Source organism: Gekko japonicus, unplaced genomic scaffold (assembly GCF_001447785.1).
Source record: "Gekko japonicus isolate JY-2015 unplaced genomic scaffold, Gekko_japonicus_V1.1 scaffold4931, whole genome shotgun sequence".
NCBI classification, from domain to species: Eukaryota; Metazoa; Chordata; class Lepidosauria; order Squamata; family Gekkonidae; genus Gekko; species Gekko japonicus.
In genome coordinates this window covers 44,875-62,395 of record NW_015163765.1, presented here as the reverse complement: position 1 = coordinate 62,395, position 17,521 = coordinate 44,875, and the positions used below count along the sequence as shown (strand labels likewise).

Sequence of the window (17,521 nt, the reverse complement as noted above, 5' to 3'; positions counted from 1 at the left end):
GGTGAGGCTGTTGTGGCCTCCGGTTTGGCCGAGGTGAGGCTCTGGCCAGGCAAGGCGCAAGGAGATCTCCAGGGTGGGGTGGGGGTGGGTGGGAAGGACAGGTCAGGAAGTGCCGCCAATTCCCTTTCCCCCCCTCCAGACCTGTCAAGGGCCTGCAAGAACGAGCGGGTGCCGGAGGACTTCCAGCCCTACTACCAGCTTTACAAGGACGGCAACCAGGCCTTGTGCGTCTCCAGCTGCAGCCGCTTGCACACGGAGTACTTTGCCTGCACGCGAGGAAGCTGCCAGATCCAGCGCAGCGGGCCCACTTGCTAGTGAGTAGCGCCCCAGAGGGGGAAGGGGCCGCACTGGCCGGGGGGGGGGCTCTCCTCTCCCCATTGCTGGGTCACGTCAACTGCACTGATAACCGGTTCCAGTGGGGCAGCCGTGTGGCTCTGAAGCGGCAGACCGAAGCCCGAGTCCAGTCGAGGGGCACCTTGCAGGCCACCAGAGTTGGATTCTGGGCAGAGGCCCTCGTGTGCAGGCACACAGGGAAAGTGCGCGCACACACAAAGGCTTCTACCCAGAATTAAACTCTGTTGGTCTGCAAGGTGCCCCTCGGCTGGACTCAGACATTGTTGCATTGATAACACCTAAGTATTTCTGAAGCCCCCTCCTGTGCTCACCAGAACTCTGAGGCCGGGGTCTGCTCGTTCCAGTCCACCTGGGGGGGGCGGGCGCTCAGGGCACTGGAGACCCCATTTGGGGCCATGCTGGGCATGATAATCCCCCCCCCCGGGGCGTCTCTCAGCCGTGTGGTTGGACGGCCATCCTGACCAGCTGCCTGGTTTGACCCTGAGCAGATTCCCTTCTGAAATGACAGCGCAGAGGTGAGGATTGCAGAGGGGGACTGAGGAGGAGAAGACCTGGGTTCGAATCCCTGTGCAGCTATGACGCTCCCCAGGGGACCTTGGAGGACCAGTCCCTCTCAGCGCAGCCTACCTCGTAGGCAGGGGTTTCGTAGTCGATGCCTTCCTTGGCAGTGGGTGGGGCTGCCCTCGAAGGCACCTCGGGCCACCCCCGGTCGTCAAGGGCAGTCAGGAATGTGGCCTGACCCCCAGCTGGTTGGCTGGCTGGCTCTGGATGAGTTTCCAGGGGGCATATTCAAGGAGGCCGGGTGTGGCCCCTGAAGTCCTCCTTGGCCTTGAGGCCCGCTCCCCTCCTCCGCTTGACTGTGGCAGCTTCAGGCATCGGAAAGGGGCTCCCCCCTCCATGGGCGACATGCCCACAGGTGTTTCTTGGGGTGGCCTTGCTGGGGGTGTGTGTGGAATAAGTGACCTGAGGTTGCACTTGTATCCAATGCTCCCTCTAAGCGGTGGAGTCTTGTGAGCAAAAATTCCACTTTGTGAGCGACTGGCCTTAAAGCTGTGAGCGAGCGATTGGGCTGCTGCATCAATTAGTTTGCTCTTCTGGAGCCAACCTTCCTGGGCTAAGACAAACAATGTGTGAGCCGGAGGATAAGAAACTGTGAGCAAGCTCACACCAACTCAGCTTAGAGGGAACATTGCAGTATTTCCTGCAGAGTGTGTGGAATGGGCCTGTCTGTGAAGCCCTTGCTGAACTTCTCTTGTGTCGCCTGGCGGTTTTTTAATTTCCATGCTCTGTCTTGAGAAAGGAAACCAAGTTCGCGTCCAGTTCCCCCCCTTTAAGACCAACGAAATTTCATTCAAGGTATAAGCTTCCGTGTGCACGCACGCACACACAAGAGCCTGTACTCAGAATAAAACTTTGTTGGTCTTCAAGGTGCCCCTGGACCCAAACTTCGATCTGCTGCTTCGGACCAACACGGCCGCCCCCACCTGAAAGTGTCTTGAGAAAGGCAGACTAGAAATGAAGTCCCAAGTTGGAAGGAAGCGTTTGATGCTAAGAACTGGCTTTCATTTAGGTTCTGCGCTTTGGATGTAAATTGAGTGAAAGGGCTCCCCTGGTCAGAAGACCCTCCCCCCCCACACTGGCATTCAAAGCGGCACCGTCCCCCCCGACCACCTCGGGCTGCTGGGGGGACACTCCCTCGGTCTTGCTCCGGTCGTTCGGAGCCTCTAAAGAATGACGTTCCTTGTGGGGGGGGATTTCCTCTGGCCACTAGACCCCCCCATCCCCGCTCCTCCCCACCCAGGGAAGGGAGGGGCCTGCCTGGGTCCCGCCCCCGCAGGCCTCCCTCCCCTCCCCTCCCGCGAGTGAGTGACCCGGTGTGCCCTTCCTCCCCCCCAGCTGCGAGCAGTCGGACTCTTACTGGTTCGTGGGCAGCCACTGCGAGCAGAGCGTCAGCAAAGTGGGGGTGGCCGTGGGGGTGGCCCTGGGCCTGGCTGCCCTCCTGCTGGTGATCCTCGTCTTGGCCGTGCTGCTCTGCTGGAGGCGCTTCCGGCGGCGGAGGGAGAAGGACCACAGGTAGGCGGGCGGGGAGGGAGGGAGGGAGGGAGGGGGGGGGGGAGGGCTGTCCTCCGTCCCAGGGAGGGAGGGGGGTGGGGAGGGCTGTCCTCCGTCCCCCCCCCCAGATTGCTGTGCCCGGCCACAACTTGGGCACAGGTCCTGGAGCCAGGGGGAGTGAGTCTCCTGCGAGGGAGGCCGCCTCCATCCCCTGGAGCCCGATGACGCCTCTGAGTCTAGGAAGCCTCCGTTCGGCACCAAGCAAGGCTCATCTGTGTGCACTGGCTCAGCCCCCCCCATTGAGCTCGGCACAGGCACTTGGGGGGGGGGCAGCGGCACTTGGCTTACTCGCTTGAGCCAGCTACGGCTGCCAGCCACACAAGCTGCCTTTCGGCCTGGGCCCCCGTGCAGACCGGTGTGCATGTAAACGTGCCCAGCCAGCAACATCTGCCGCTCTGCAATGTCTGCCTGGATGGCTGCAGCCCAGCGTCCGCCTCCCATGATGGGTGGGATGGGTGGAGAACAGCTGTTGAGGGGGAGGCCAGCCTCCCGGCGGGGGGTGGGTGGGGGTGGAGGATGTAAACGTGCCCAGCCAGCAACATCTGCCGCTCTGCAATGTCTGCCTGGATGGCTGCAGCCCAGCGTCCGCCTCCCATGATGGGTGGGATGGGTGGAGAACAGCTGTTGAGGGGGAGGCCAGCCTCCCGGCGGGGGGTGGGTGGGGGGGGAGGGCCTGGAGAGCTCCCAGAATCACCACAGGCCTCCAGGCTGCAGCGGGGGTGTCTCGGCCCGTGTGCCCCCGCGGAGGTCCCTGCCGGATCTCGCTTGGAATGCCCCAGCCCAGAGGTCTGATGTCTCTGTTGATGCTCCTCCTCGCGCAGGCTGAAGGGCCCTCCTGATGAAGAGAACTTGTACGAGAATGAGTCCGAGTGCAACACGGGCCCTCGAGGCCTCCCGGGGCCGGACCCATAGGAGGGCCACGGGGCGGGGGGGGGGGGGCGTGGTGTGGGGCCAGGTCCCAGGGGGCCCCTCTGCTCACTTTTCCCTGGCAGAAGCCCCCTCCCTCGAGGCCAGAGCTCTGAACCCCTCGCACCAGGGGAGGGGCTCCTCGGTCCAGGGCGGAAAAGCTCCGCCCTCAGCAAGCAAGGCTCCTGGGGGGCCAAGCGGAGCCTTCCCCCCCCCCGAGCAGGCTGCAAGGGCAAGAGAGAGGGCGACAGCCGAGTGAAAAGACAAGAGCAGCCCCTGTCCTCCCCGTCCTGCTTTGGGAGGAGAGGCCGAGGGCGAGGGGGTGGCTGCAGAACCTCCCGCACTGCAGGGAGAGCGCGAAGCCTGTGGAGGCAAGCCGCTCTGGCCTGATTAACGGCCCCATTAGCCTGGTGGGAGGCTGCACTCGCCTGGCTGTGCCCCGCTGGGCCCAGCTCACCTCCCCCAACTCTTCCCGGAATCACTTGCCCTTTCACGAGCTCACACTGTCAACACCGAAAGCAGCAGCGTTTCCCCCACGGGACATCTTGTGGCACCAGAAAAACGAGGCGTGTGTGGAGCTGGCAGCCGGCGTTTTTCATTGTTTTTGGAACCCACAGCCCACTTCCTGTGCCTCAGTGGCTGTCCAGGAGTGTGTGTGTGTGTGTGGGGGGGGGACAGATGACATGTTTGTGCAGAGAAAGTGGGGGTGGGAGACCTTTTCCTCCTCCTCCTCCTCTGTGGGCATCCGGCGCGTGAAGCTGATGCAGCCGGACAAGTCCCACTGCCCACCGTTTGTGCCGCAGGAGGGCCACACGCTTCCGTGGTTCTCCTTGACTGCGCCGAGCAAGAGGAGACGCCCACAGCCGCGATGGCTCAGTGGAGCCTCCACGTTCACAGGCAGTATACCCTGGAATGTCTGGCCTCAGCGGATGTGGCATTTTGCTCGAGTACCCTTCCCACCCCCACCCCCCCAAGCACCAGCTCTGTCGGGTTAGCCCTCCGCGCAACGAGGAGTCTGCCCGGCCAGCTTGGGGCCGAGGGGGAGGAGAAGCCCCGCTGCCCGGCAGGGCCGCCTCCTTGACATAGCCCAGCTCCCAAGGAAGTCTGGCCTGGCCTGGTGGGGGCGGGGGTCGGGGTCTGGGCTGCTCCCCCGGGGAGGGAGGGCGCCTCGCAGGCAGTGCTGTCAACAGAGAGTCTGCCGCTGCTGCCACCCTTGCCCAGGACGGGCGCCCGCACCTCCCAGGGCGACCTGGGGTCCCAGCAGGCGGGTCCGACCTGTCAAGTGTGTGGGTGTGAAACATTTCCTCGGGTTGGTCTCCAAGAGGCCAGGGGCTCCTGTGGCCGCCTGGGCCTGGCAGGGGCACCTGCTGGGCGAGCCGGGCTTCCGGTCTGCTGGGGCAAGGCCCCATCCTGCCCGCCCCCATTTGCCACCCTCTGCCCCCTTTCTTCCGTGCAGGGCCGGAGGGTGGTGCCAGCAGTGACCAGACTTCCTCCTCCTCGAGCCAGGGATCCTTCCGTCCCTGCCTGGACAAAGTGGACACCTCTCTCCAGGTAGGGAGGCCTGGCGGGGAATCTCCGGGGGGTGGGGGGGCAAAGCCGTGGGGGTGTCCCTGGCGGTTCCGGCTGACTGGTGGCTTCTGCCTCCTCTCCTCTCCTCTTCTCCCCTCTTCTCTCTCACTCCTGCAGACGAGGATCGCCCGGCCCCAGCTGACCCGGCTGTGATGAGACGGAGGGGGAAGGTGCCAGGCACAGGCCAGAGACCACGCGTGGTCTGCACAGGCCTCGTCCTCGGGCCCAGGGAAGCAGTGGGGCCGGTATGGTTGGGGGGCTGCTGCGCTGTAGGCCAGCGGGAGGTTGTCCGCCCCTTGAAGGCCCATGATTCTCTTCTGCTGCTGACGCTGGGAGGAAGAGGCGCCTGCAGGCATTCGGGACGTCGAGACGGAGAGGGCAGAAGGCCTCGCCAGGGACGGGTGCTGCCCTCCGCACAGCTCGTGGGGCTCCGGCACGTCCTCCCAAGGCTGGCTGTCGTGAGGTTCTCTTTTGCACAAGGCTCACAGCCTCTGCAGGCCAGGGACTGCGGGCTCGCACTTTACCAAAGGTCTTCCCCACACTTCCTTCCTCAGCCGCCGCCCCCCCCGCTCAGTCCTCCCCCCCCCATAATCCTGCCTTGCTCTCCACTCACCCCTCCCTCCAAAATGCCCCACAGGCTGGTGGGGGGGAGCAGAGGGGGGGAAGGGTCTGCTGCCCGGGGCGGCTCCCTTTGTGGCCGGGGCAGGGGCCAAGCGGTGACACCCACAGGAGACTTGGGCCAAAGGGGGGAGTGGGGGTGGGCATCTTGGGTGAGGGACGTGTGGGGGCATGGTGGACTTTCCTGGAACCTACCCAGCGTTGTCCCCCCCCCCCCCGCCCCTCCCATGCGTTGCTTTTGCAAGTCAGCTGCACCCCCTCCCCACCAGTATTCCCTCTAAGCCGAGTTAGTGTTTTAACCCCCGGCTCACATATTTTTGCCTTGGCTCAGGAGGGATGGGCTCTAGAAGAGCGAACTAATTTATGCAGCAGCCCGATCGCTCGCTCACAGCTTTCATGCCAGGAGCTCACAAGGTAGAATCTTTGCTCACAGGACTCCACAGCTCACAGGGAGCGTTTCTCCCCACCAGCCTTTTTCCGATCAAACGTCCAGAGCGACGATCTAGCATTAAATGCAGCAACCAAGTTCAACATTCTCATGTGCAACACCAATCATTAAAAATGTGGATCCGCTTATTGGTGCTGTTGGTTTGTGGCGGTGGGGGGGGGAGAGGAGAGGAGGACGGGAGGATCCGCCTTGCCTTGTGGGGCTTCTGACTTGGGGAGGGGGGCGCCCCCTGGGGAAGGCAACTCCCCTGGGAACATAAAGGGGTTGAGGGATGGTGGGATGGTGGGCTTCTCCCCCCCCCCCAGCTGCAGGGTTGTGGTCTCTGTTCAGGGCTGGTTCGACAGGTCTGGCTGTGCCAGGCGGCTGCCCAGAGAGTCTCTTGAAGGCCCCTTGGAGGGCTGATGTCGCGCAGCGTGTTTGGAAAAGTTGAACCAGCACCTCAGCCACACTTGCACTCACCAGCAGTCATTCCACTCACCAGAGGCTTTCCAATAATCAACCACACTGAGGCAGTCCAGTGGTTACTATGTACAGGGAATTTATTTACAATATATGCAGCTCGCCAACAAACTGCTCCGCGAGACGCCATCCACCATCCTAGAGAGATACATACAGAGATACACATTTACATATATACATGGGCCAGCCAATCAGATCAGTGCTGACTCATGGTGACTTGGCTTGCCTCTGCCAAGTCCAAACCGGCTGAATCCAGTTCTGATCATGGTGCTGAAGCTTATACAGCGACACTCCCCCTAAGGTTCAGTATCTGTGATCATATTCAAACTCCCCCTGAGCTTTAGGAACTTAGCTTTGTCTAGCGCTTTGGTGAACACATCAGCTACGTTGTCTTGGGAAGAACAGTGCTGCAATGCAACTAAACCTCTTTGCACTGTATCCCTTACATTTTGATATCGAATGTTGATGTGCCTGCTCCTAGGCCTAATTCCTTGAGAATCAGCTAACTGTTCTGCTGCCGTATTGTCACACTTAATTAACATTGGTTTGTCATACAACACATCAAAATCAGTTAATAACTGCTGGAGCCATTCAAGTGGTATTGTACAATCATTTATAGCTGCAAATTCAGCTTCACAACTGCTAGTACAGATAATCAATGATCCACATACGTTTATCGCATATCCTGTTATGCTTTTTCCACTGTCACTGTTACCCCAACTCGAATCAGTAAAGGCTATAACTTGTTGTTTGTCATCACATCTTAACACAAGTTTATATTGCAAAGTGCCCTTTAAATACCACAGTATTTTGGCTGCATTCCAATCTCGCATAGTTGGGTTTGAATTCCTTTGACACAGCAAATGCACAGCATAAGAAATATTAGGGCGAGACCAAGTAGTCAACTAAATCAATGACACAAGGGTAAGTGCACTGAAGTCAATGGGACAACTCTCATGTAAACCTGCGCTTTAACCCCCCCCCCCCATGTATTCCACGGAAGAGAGGCGAAGGGAAGAGGGTGGAGTACCTGGCAGAGGGATTGTGGCTGGAGCTTTGGATACACGCTTATGCGCACATGGGTCAAAGACAAAAAAAAAGAATTCCAAAAATACCAGGTGCCACCAGGAGCTCCAGCAGTGGGCCCAGAACTCTAGAAGCCCTCCCACTGTTGTCCCCCCCCCCAAGCACCCAAGAATACACAGCATCACTTGCCCCAGACATAAGAACATAAGAGAAGCCAGTGTTGGATCAGGCCAATGGCCCCTCCAGTCCAACACTCTCTGTGTCACACAGGGGCCACCAGGAGGTCCAGCAGCGGGGCCAGGACACTAGGAGCCCTCCCAATGTTGCCCCCCCTCCCAGCACCAGGAATACAGAGCATCACTTGCCCCAGGCCGAGAGTTCCTATCTATACCTTGTAGCTAAGAGCCACTGATGGACCTCTGCTCCATATGCTTATCCAGTTCCCCCTTGTAGCCACCGCCACCTCTTGTGGCAGTGAATTCCATGTATTAATCATACTTGGAGGGACTCTTGGCTGCCCACTTCCTTCTGTGCTGAGTCATGGCTGTAAAGCACTTGACTGTGGGGGCAGTGACCTGCCAACCTGGGCAACGCCCGTGGGCCCCAGCAGCAGCCGCCGCCTGCCCCATCTTCCAGAGGAGAGAGGCCAGGCATGTGGACTCTGGAGCCAGGGTGGGAAAGGAGCCGGCTTCCTCCTGCCCACAGAAGGAGGCGGAATTAGAGGCTCTTGGCATGACGTGCAGACTCAGGTAGCCCTCCTCCCCGCCTCACAGGGGCCCTTTCCCTCCCTGGCAGGATCCCGCCTTTCCACCAGCTGCCTGCCATGCCAAAATCCAACAGGTGTGGTTTCCCCGGTTACAGCTCTGCTGTCCTGCACAGCTGTGGAGTGGGGAAATCCCTGGAGACGTGGTGGTGGTGGTGGTGGTGGTGTGTGTGGATCCCGGGGGTGGGGGCAGGGGACTCCATGGCAGGAACAGGATGCCATGGAGTCCCCCCCCCCCTCCCCAGCGGCCAGCCTCTCCAGGGGCAATCATCGTGACTCCAGGAGAGAAAAGGACACGCTCCTGTACTCAGAGCGTGGCTAAAACGGGGACGTCGCTGCCAGAGGGTGCCCTGATGGCCACAGGAACAAACCGCTTTAAAAGGGGGATGAGGCAGACGCAGGGAGGACGAGGCCATCAGGGGTGGCTGAGGGGAACCTCCACATCCGGAGGCACGAAGCCCCTGAACCCCAGAGCCAGGAGGCAACCTCAGGGGAAGTCCCCGGCCTCCGGACCCGGCTGCTGGCCCTCCAGAGGAAACGGCTGGGCACGAAGATAGGTTCGGAGGGGGAGCCATATTGGTCTGGAGCAAGAGGGCAAAGTCTGAGTCCAGTCGGCCAAGTTTCGTTCTGGGTAGAAGCTTTCGGGTGCTTCAGGCACCCTTCTCCAGATGCCCTTCCTTGGCCACTGTTGGCCACCTTGTGAGGCAGGATGCTGGACCAGATGGACCATGGGTCTGATCCAGCAGCTTGGTGTGAGAGCCAGTTTGGTGTAACGGTTAGGAGCGCGGACTCTAACCTGGGAGAACCGGGTTTGATTCCCCACTCCTCCTCCACTTGCAGCTGCTGGATGACCTCGGGCAAGCCGTAGTTCTGATAAGAGCTGTCATTGAAAAAGAGCAGTTTCTGTCAGAGCTCTCTCAGCCCTGCCTACCTCACTGGGTGCCTGTTGTGGGGAGGGGAAGGGAAAGGAGATTGCAAGACGTGCTGAGACTCCGTCGGGTAGTGAAGGGCCATGGGGTATAAAAATCCAATCTCTTCTTCTTCTACCTGGCCCCACTCCTGTTGTATTTCTGCCCTCCCAGGCACAAGAAAAGGGAGGCAGCAACAGTTGACTCTGCTTCTCTGTTTGCAGTAGAAGCCCCTGGAAAGTGACCTTGGCTGCCGCTTAGCCATGTTGCTACAACATGTCCCAGTGCAGAGCATTCCCCAGGCAGGCGTGGGCCCTCCCCGCCCCAAGGCACCCTTGTCGGCAGAAGTGGACCAGGACACAGCAGGCGTCACAGCAAGCGTCACACCCCAGAGCTAAGAATAGCACCTGGGAGGAGCACCCGGTGGACTCCAGTCCAAGGCCCTCCCTCACCCCACAGGGAAGGCATGACGCAAGCACCCATCCCGACGTTCGTTCCCCAGAGCCCCGTCACCCCCTGGGCCGCTGCTGTGCCTGGCGCTCCTCAGCCTGGGTGCCCGCCGGCCCTCGGCCCTGCAGAGTTTCATGGCCGAGGCCCGTAGGGGATCTTGTGGGCAGAGACCTCGTGGGCTCCTCCTCTGCCACAGAATCATCGCGTGGCCTCTTGGGTGGCCCAGCCAGCAGCAGTGGGGCAGCTGGGTGAAGCTGTCTTGCCCACTGCCCAGGAGCAGCCTTTTAAGAAGAACCCCGGCTCGGCAGAAGGGCCTCCACTTGGCGTGCAGAAGGTCCCCGCTCCAGCCTCCCGCCTCGTCACTCAGAAGGACTCCCAGGCGGCGGCCGGTGATGGGGAAGAAAGAGCTCTTCTCCCTGAGACCCTGAAGGGAGAGCAGCCGCTGCCAGGCAGAGTGTGGGCAAGGCTGACCTGGAGGGACCCCGGGGGGGGGCGGGTCCTGAGTCCGCAGAAGGCCGCTTCCTGTGTGCGCCTCTGCTTTATACGCTGGAACTCCTCAGCCTGAAGAAGAGCTCTGTGTTGGACGGAGGCTTGCAGTTTAAATCCATCCTTCCTGGCTCAGGGGAGGGCCCTGCTGTCTGTTTTGTGCCCAAAGGCTCTCTGAAGCCCTGCCGAGGCCTCCTCCCTCTTGGTCCCCCCCCCAAGGATGTTTTGCTCCTGGGCAGTCAGAGCCCCAAAGGCCCCCAGGAGAGGGAGCCCCTATTTGGAAGCCCCCCCCCCGGGGGGGCAGCTGCACAGCCCTCCCCGGGCCTGGGAGTGGGGAGCCAGTGTGCCCTGTCCAGCCACCCAGGAGCAGCCGTGAGCCACGGCATCCCTCTTGGCCACGGGGAACGAGCACAGGGGTCCCCTGCCGGCCTCTGTTTCCAGGACAGCCCCCCCCCCCGGCGCATGTGGGTGAACAAGTCCACTAGTGGCCGACGGGCAGCAGCTCAGCACCCCTGAATCAGGCAGCCTCCCGTGGCCAGCTGTGTTTTGGGCACCCCGGCCACACACACAGGTATCCTCACCTGCACATCCAGCAGTGCCGAGAGGAGTGGGAACCCCCCCCACTCCACATGCCACTCCCCCAACAGAGGGCTCACATCGCCCCCCCCAGGCCGCTTGAGCCCACAACAGGCTCGCCTGGGATCAGCCCCCCTCAGACGGTGTTTGCCCTACCTAGAGCCACAGCGACCCACCCGCTGGGCCCCTCTGATGTAGATCAGCCAAGGGAAGGCCACGGTCCCCAGAAGAGGTGGAGGCCAAGTTTCCTGGACAGGGGAGGCCATCCGGGTGGAGGAGTCCTGGAGGGGAAATGAATGCCCCCCCCCCCCAGTCCGTCATCCCAGCCAGTCACACCAGTCCCCGTTTATCTCACGCGGGGCCACTTCAGCTTGGCCTCCTCTCCAAATCCTCCCCGGCAACAACGGGCTCCAAACAATAACAATGCCTGGCCACAAGCAGTTTGGTGTCGTGGTGAAGTGCAGGCGGACTCTAATCTGGGAGAACCGGGTCTGATTCCCCACTCCTCCTCCACCTGCACCTGGCTGGATGACCTTGGGCAAGCCGTAGTTCTGATCAGAACTGTCCTTGAAAAAGAGCAGTTTCTGTCAGAGCTCTCTCAGCCCGGCCTCCCTCACAAGGGGTGTCTGTTGTGGGGAGGGGAAGGGACCGGAGTTTGTCAGCCGCTCTGAGACTCCTTTGGGTAGTGAAGGGCCAGGGGTATAAATCAAATCTCCCCCTCCTCTTCTTCTTCTTCCCTCAGCCACTTGGGCCTGGACAGGCAAGTCACAAGCCTGAGGTCAGCACCACCGGCACCATTCCTGCCCAGCTGCCACACAGGGACTTGTGGGTGGGGGCCCCTCCCTAGCAGGCTGGCTTCAGGGGGTGCCAACCTCCGGGTGGTGGCTGGAGATCTCCCGGGATTACAGCGGATCCCCAGGCGACAAAGGCCCAGCTCACCCGGAGAACGTGGCCCCTTTGGGAGACGGACTCAACGGCATGAGATGCCCCACTGGAGTCCCTCCCCTCCCCAAGCTCCACTTCGCTCAGGCTCCACCCCCCAAATCTCCAGGTATGTCCCAACCCGGAGCTGGCAACCCTGTCTCCACCACCACCCCCAGTCAACCACCCAAGAAACCAGGCACCCGCTGGGGGCCAAATCCAGCCTCACCAGAGCGACTGTGAAGCAGTCCTTAGCAGCAGTGGAAGCCTGGCTCTGGGGCTGACGAAGGGGCGCGTTTGAAGACCCAGGCAGACAAGAAGAGCCCCCTGGTCTTAAAGGGCAGGGTATAAATCCAATCTCTTCTTCTTCTTCTTCTTCTTCTTCTTCTTCTTCTTCTTCTTCTTCTTCTTCTTCTTCTTCTTCTTCTTCTTCTTCTTCTTCTTCTTCTTCTTCGTTCAGTAGCCGATGGCCAGCATCCATCGCTCACTTGCACCCGCTCTTTTTTTGGGGGGGGGCATGCAAGAACAGAAGCAGAGCCCTGCCAGATCAGACCCATGGGGGTGCGTCGAATCCAGCATCCCCTGCCCCACAGCAGTTAACCAGCTGCCCTGGAGGGCCGCACTGACCAGGCACCGAGGCCAAGGCCTTCCCCTGCTGCACTGGGATTCCCAGGTTGGCTGCCTCCGGGTATGGAGTAAGTTCTATCTTGCTTTGCTGCGGTGTAAATATTTTACCGCCTGCAATTTGATCCTATTGACAGTCATGTGGATTTTTCAATTTGTGTCACATTCTCAACTTGTGGTTTTTCGTGTATGTTTCTCTTAAACCTGTTCTGTGCTTGCGTGGTTTGCATTTTGACTGTTTAAATATAAATCAGTGCTCCCTTTAGGTCATGTTTCAGGCCCCCTGATGAAGCGGTGTTCAAAACGTGCAGGGCCCCTTTCCCACTGACCTCGTGGGCCTTTGGCCTGGCGGCTGGACTGGGCCGGCCTCTCGTTCCCTGCTGCAGAATTGGGGACTGGGCCCCGGGGACTGGGGTCTGTGATGGGACTCGCTGGCCTTAGTTACCTCGCCTATACACCCTGCCACTCCTGCGGAGACTTGAGGGGGGGGGGAGTGTGTGTTTCATAATGAAAAAACAATGCAATGAAAGCAGTGTAACACACATGCTCATTAAAACTAAGTTATAAAATAATGCAAAAATACCGAATGATGTGTACACCAAACGAAGCAATAAAACAAGATTTGGAAGTTGGAGGACAATGCAATAGGACAGTAGAACCCGTGGAACAAACAGCGCAATGAAGCTGGATTAGAGGCTTCAGGGTCCGGATCTCATTATTTGGAAAAAGAACGACAGAGCTGGGTGTCATCAGCGTACGGATGACAGCCAGCCCCCAAGCCACAAGCGATTCTTGCTGCAGGCTTTACACAGAGACCGAAGGGCACCTCCCACGCGGAGGACGCCCTCCTGCCCACCAGCAGCAGCCCCCGGAGCCCCACCTGGAAGGAAGGCGTTAAGGGCCAGTCCGAGGCACCGATGGCTAGGCCTTAGGTGGGTGTGGGCTGGAAGATCCAGTGAGAGAATCGCAGGAGACCAGGGGGGGGGAGGGGAGGTTTGCACCTGCCAGAGGGGGAAACTGAGGCTGGATGTGCCCAAGGTCAGAACTCGGACACTTGAGGCACCGTCCGCCTGGCCGAGCCAGGAAGTGGACTCTGCTCAGGGAGGCGGTGAGACCAGCTTTTCATTTTGAACTGGCCCTTAAGACCCCTAGAGGTTTGTCTTATTTTGTTGCAACAGGCTGCAAACCACACACACAGGCGCACACAGAGGCACAGGCACAAGGTGGCCCACCACCGGCTGCCCCTGGGAATGCACTCGGGCTCCTGCTGCCTTGGTCTGCTCACCCCACCACCACCACCCCCTGGGGCTGGGCGCAGGGGAGGACAAGGAAGCAATGTGCCAACCATGCCCCTTTGCTCTCCCCAAGGTGCCCTATGCCCGGGGAAATTGCAGCTCAATTGCCAGCTGATTACTCACTCCCCGCCCCGTCCTCCATGCCAACCATGCCCCTTTGCTCTCCCCAAGGCGCCCTGTGCCCGGGAAATTGTGGCTCAATTGCCGGCTGATCACCCGCTCCCCGCCCCATCCTCCACGCAGGAGTCAAAGAGTCAAAGTTCCCCAGCTGTGCCTCTCTTTCTCCAGAAACCCAACTGCAGCCAGCAACGGCGGAGGAGTCCCCCTTCTACGCGACTGACTGGGAGTGTCCCAAAGGATTTGGGGGCTAACTGATGAGGAGGGCTCTGGGCCTCCTCCTCCTCCTCCTCCCCTTTCACATCGCAGCTTCTGGAACAGCAACAGGTCAGTGGGCCGAGGACCCTCTGGGAGGGGGGCTTCAAATGTGTCTGGGCGGATCGGCAGCGGCTTCTGTCCCAGGGCGGCTTTGGGGGGAGGGAGCCCAGCTCCAGATCAGAAGAACAGAAAGGGGTCTGGTGGCTTTTGTGAACTGGAGCCCACTTCATCAGATGCATGAAGCAGACCCTCGGGCAGGACACACACACACACACACACAGAGGGGTAGTTTCCGAGGGGAGCCGTGCTGGTCCTCAACAGAAGAGCCGGATTCGAGTCCCGGGCCCCCTGAGAGATCAAGAAGGTTTTTCCGGCAGGAGCTTTCGAGAGCCAAAGAGCTCCCTTCCTCAGACCCACACAGGAGTGTGTGTGTGTGTGTGTGTGTTGAGTGATGGTTAACTGTGCTAAGTAGATCCAGGTGGGTCATTGTGTTGGTTTGAAGCAACAGACCAAAGATGAGTCCAGTCAGGCACCTTGAAGACCAACAAAGTTCTGTTCGAGGTGTGAGCTTTCGTGCCACTGGACTCAAACTTTGTTGTGTGCTTAAAAGTGTGTGTTTATGTCTGTCTGTCTGTATATACATTTTAAACATTTTAAAAAATATTTTAAATGTTTTAATGCCTGATGTTCATGACCTTGCAGACCCTATTTGGGTGGAAAGGTGGCATACAAATGTTTTAAATGAATGAAATGTGGCCTTTCTTGGCAAAACGTGACAGTTTCTAGTTGTTATCTGCCTTCAGTCCCAGTCAGGAAGGCCAACTATAAAAGAGTCCATCATGACATAAATAAAAAGTATCCAAGATCAGCATAAGAACTGTAATGGGGAAGGTGAGGGGAGTCCATGTGGGAAATCCCTTTGGCTTCACGGATACGAACACTGTTGTGCCTTGTGCGTCTTTTTCCTCTGGAGAGGCGCCTGCGCCAGAAGGGGCTGGTGAGTCCTGCAACAGAGAAACAAATTAACTGGTGACCTTTCTGGAGCCACTGCCGACATTAAGCCGAAATCCATACATCGTGCCAAAACACGGTCAGGTGAAGCTGAGAATCTGTACAGATTTCAGCAAGCTGGATATAGGGATGAAATTGAGTATAAACAAGTGAAACACGTTAGTGTGGTGAAAAGGTGGCCGGAATCAGGATTCATGAAGAAACTGCAGAGAAGGGATAACACTTTCTATTATTATGACAGAGAAAGAGAATGTGAAGACAAAGGAGTCCATAAAGTTAAAGTTGATGCGTACTGACTTTAGTTATGGCCAGCTGTTTTTTTTCTTCTGTAGAGAAAAGTGATCTGAAATTTTTATATTTATTTTTTATTTATTTTTCATATTTATATCCCGCCCTCCCCAGTGGGCTCAAGGCGGCTAACAAAGGCATGCCATTAGCCATGCCATATATAAAATTTTGTGTTGTGAGTGAATCCTAAGCCATTAAATGGATTTTCTGAAACTAAAAAGAAGAAGAAAAAGAAATGCATTTTTTCTTTGGAGGTTTGACAAGAGCAAAACCTTCACTGAATTTTAGAAACTTCCCCCCCCCTCTGGGCACAGAACAGACAAGAAGGGGAGAAGTCAGTTCACCTGCTTTCCAGACTTATCTCAGCCCACCTTCATACAAATGCTAACAGGTCTAGACAATTGGATGGTCAAGCTCACCTCCCCTCCCCCTTCAAGCAGAGAACAGAGATTTGAAGATGTTAAATACTAGACAGACTTCAGGAAGGAAATTCTGGAGACTTCAGGGAAAGTTTTTCTGACCTGGCCTGACCTGATCAGTGGGGTGGGGAAAAGAGAGGTGATAAAACTCAGGGGAGCAAGCTCTCTATGGTACTGAGCCCACCAGAGCAGATGGAGCTCTTAACTGAGGTCTGGAGGAGGCAGCCATTAGCCATGTGTTGGCCTGGAGAGCTGAAGAAAGCTTCAAGGTAATAGAAACTCTGTAGAGATTTGGAACTTCCCAAGGTAAGGAGCCTGTCCTATATTTTAACACCTGATAGGGCATGTATGGAGAGAGGAACAGAGGAATTGCATTTTACCCATTTCTTTTGAATCCCTTGCTCAGTCTGGTGCTGCGCTAAAAGAATGCTTGTGAACATTTTCTTTTTAATAAATACTGTATAACTTTTGATGATGGTAGTGGTTCTCTGTACCGTATATACCTCCACTGCCTCAGACATGCTATTCTAAAAGGAGCGCCAGGGGGAAGGCAGGCAGTTGGCAAGTGGCTATTCCTATAGGGGCATGCAAGGCAGTAAACGGTCCCCGTGGTGACCAGGCACTGGGCAGCGGGAGACAGAGAGGCCAGGCCTCGGAACTGGGAAGGGAAGCTGGGAGTCCTGACCCCCCCAGTGAGCAATTCCTAACAAAGGTCAGGTGGTCGCAGTGGTCACCCGAGAGAGAAAGGAAAGCCTCTCCACTCTCCAGGTGTTTGGAAAACCCTAACCCTAACCCACAGGGAACAACAAGGAAACCTGTTAGGCTAAGCTAAGAGAAACGAGTCATCTCTGTGTCAGGGTTCGATGGTGAGATCACACCACACAGTGCTTCATAAGAAGAATTCTGTTTATTGGTAGTTCATAACTATGACACGCGGACGTCTTGTGTCAGGAATGGCTCGAAGCATCCAGGCATCCTGAATTATACTGGGTTCAAAACACCCACCCACCCCCAAGCAAAGGCCAATAAGCAATGTCTGCGTGTACAGGGGGAAGAGAGCGGGCAAAAGAGAGCAGGCAAAAAAGTAGAAACCGGTTGTTCCCAGTGAGTCATGTAGGTTTAGGGTTCAATAACGACACAACAGAACAGATCTATTGAAGCTTTCTGACCAAGCTCAGTTCTCTCTCTCTCCCAAGCTGTTCTGTGTCCCGTCTGAACTACTGCCTGTCAGTAGCGCTTTATTAGAATCAAGCAGGCTCACACATGGTACAGTGAAAACGTTACAAAATGAAGAAGCCTCTAACTAGAATCACACTTATGTTAATAACAGAATGTTCTTTACGCCAAAACTCTCCTCTCTTGCCCGAATGTTGCAAAGTTTGTGCTCTCAGTAATTCAGCAGACTCATGCAGACTCAGCGCACTTTGTGCACTGCTTGCCAATCTCCCGGTGAGAACCTGAACTCGTCCTGGGCATGCCTCACGGGAGTTGTTCATATTCCCCCAGAGTCAGTAGCAGCTGGAACCGCCAAGGTCAGAAAAACAAAAGCAATAAAATCCAGACACCAGACTTCGTTAGTGTACCAGGCAGAGGCCACGAGGATCCCCCCCCCCCACACACACACACATTCCAGAGAATGGCAGTGTTCACTGACACTCTGCAGAATTTTATTTAACAGAACGTTGACAACCCTCCTTTCCTCAGGGTTCAAATCCCAGGGAATGAAATGAAAACTGTCAAAAAAAAAGTGCTGCACTATTTGCTGCATCTGCTGCAGATTCTCTGTGAGCCCCCTGGAAGGCCGAATGACTCAAAGGCTGTCCAAACATATAAATCTTCCCAATAACCAGTGAACAAGCAGACCAGCTTTCACCAGCAATATCCCCCCTGGAGCCTGACTTGGGAGCTCCTTG

At 57.5% G+C, this 17,521-nt stretch overlaps 1 pseudogene; it reads left to right on the top strand.

The window, feature by feature from the left end:
- Nucleotides 1-4,240: 4,240 nt before the first annotated feature.
- LOC107107615 lies at nucleotides 4,241-15,197 on the top strand (annotated as a pseudogene).
- Nucleotides 15,198-17,521: the final 2,324 nt, after the last annotated feature.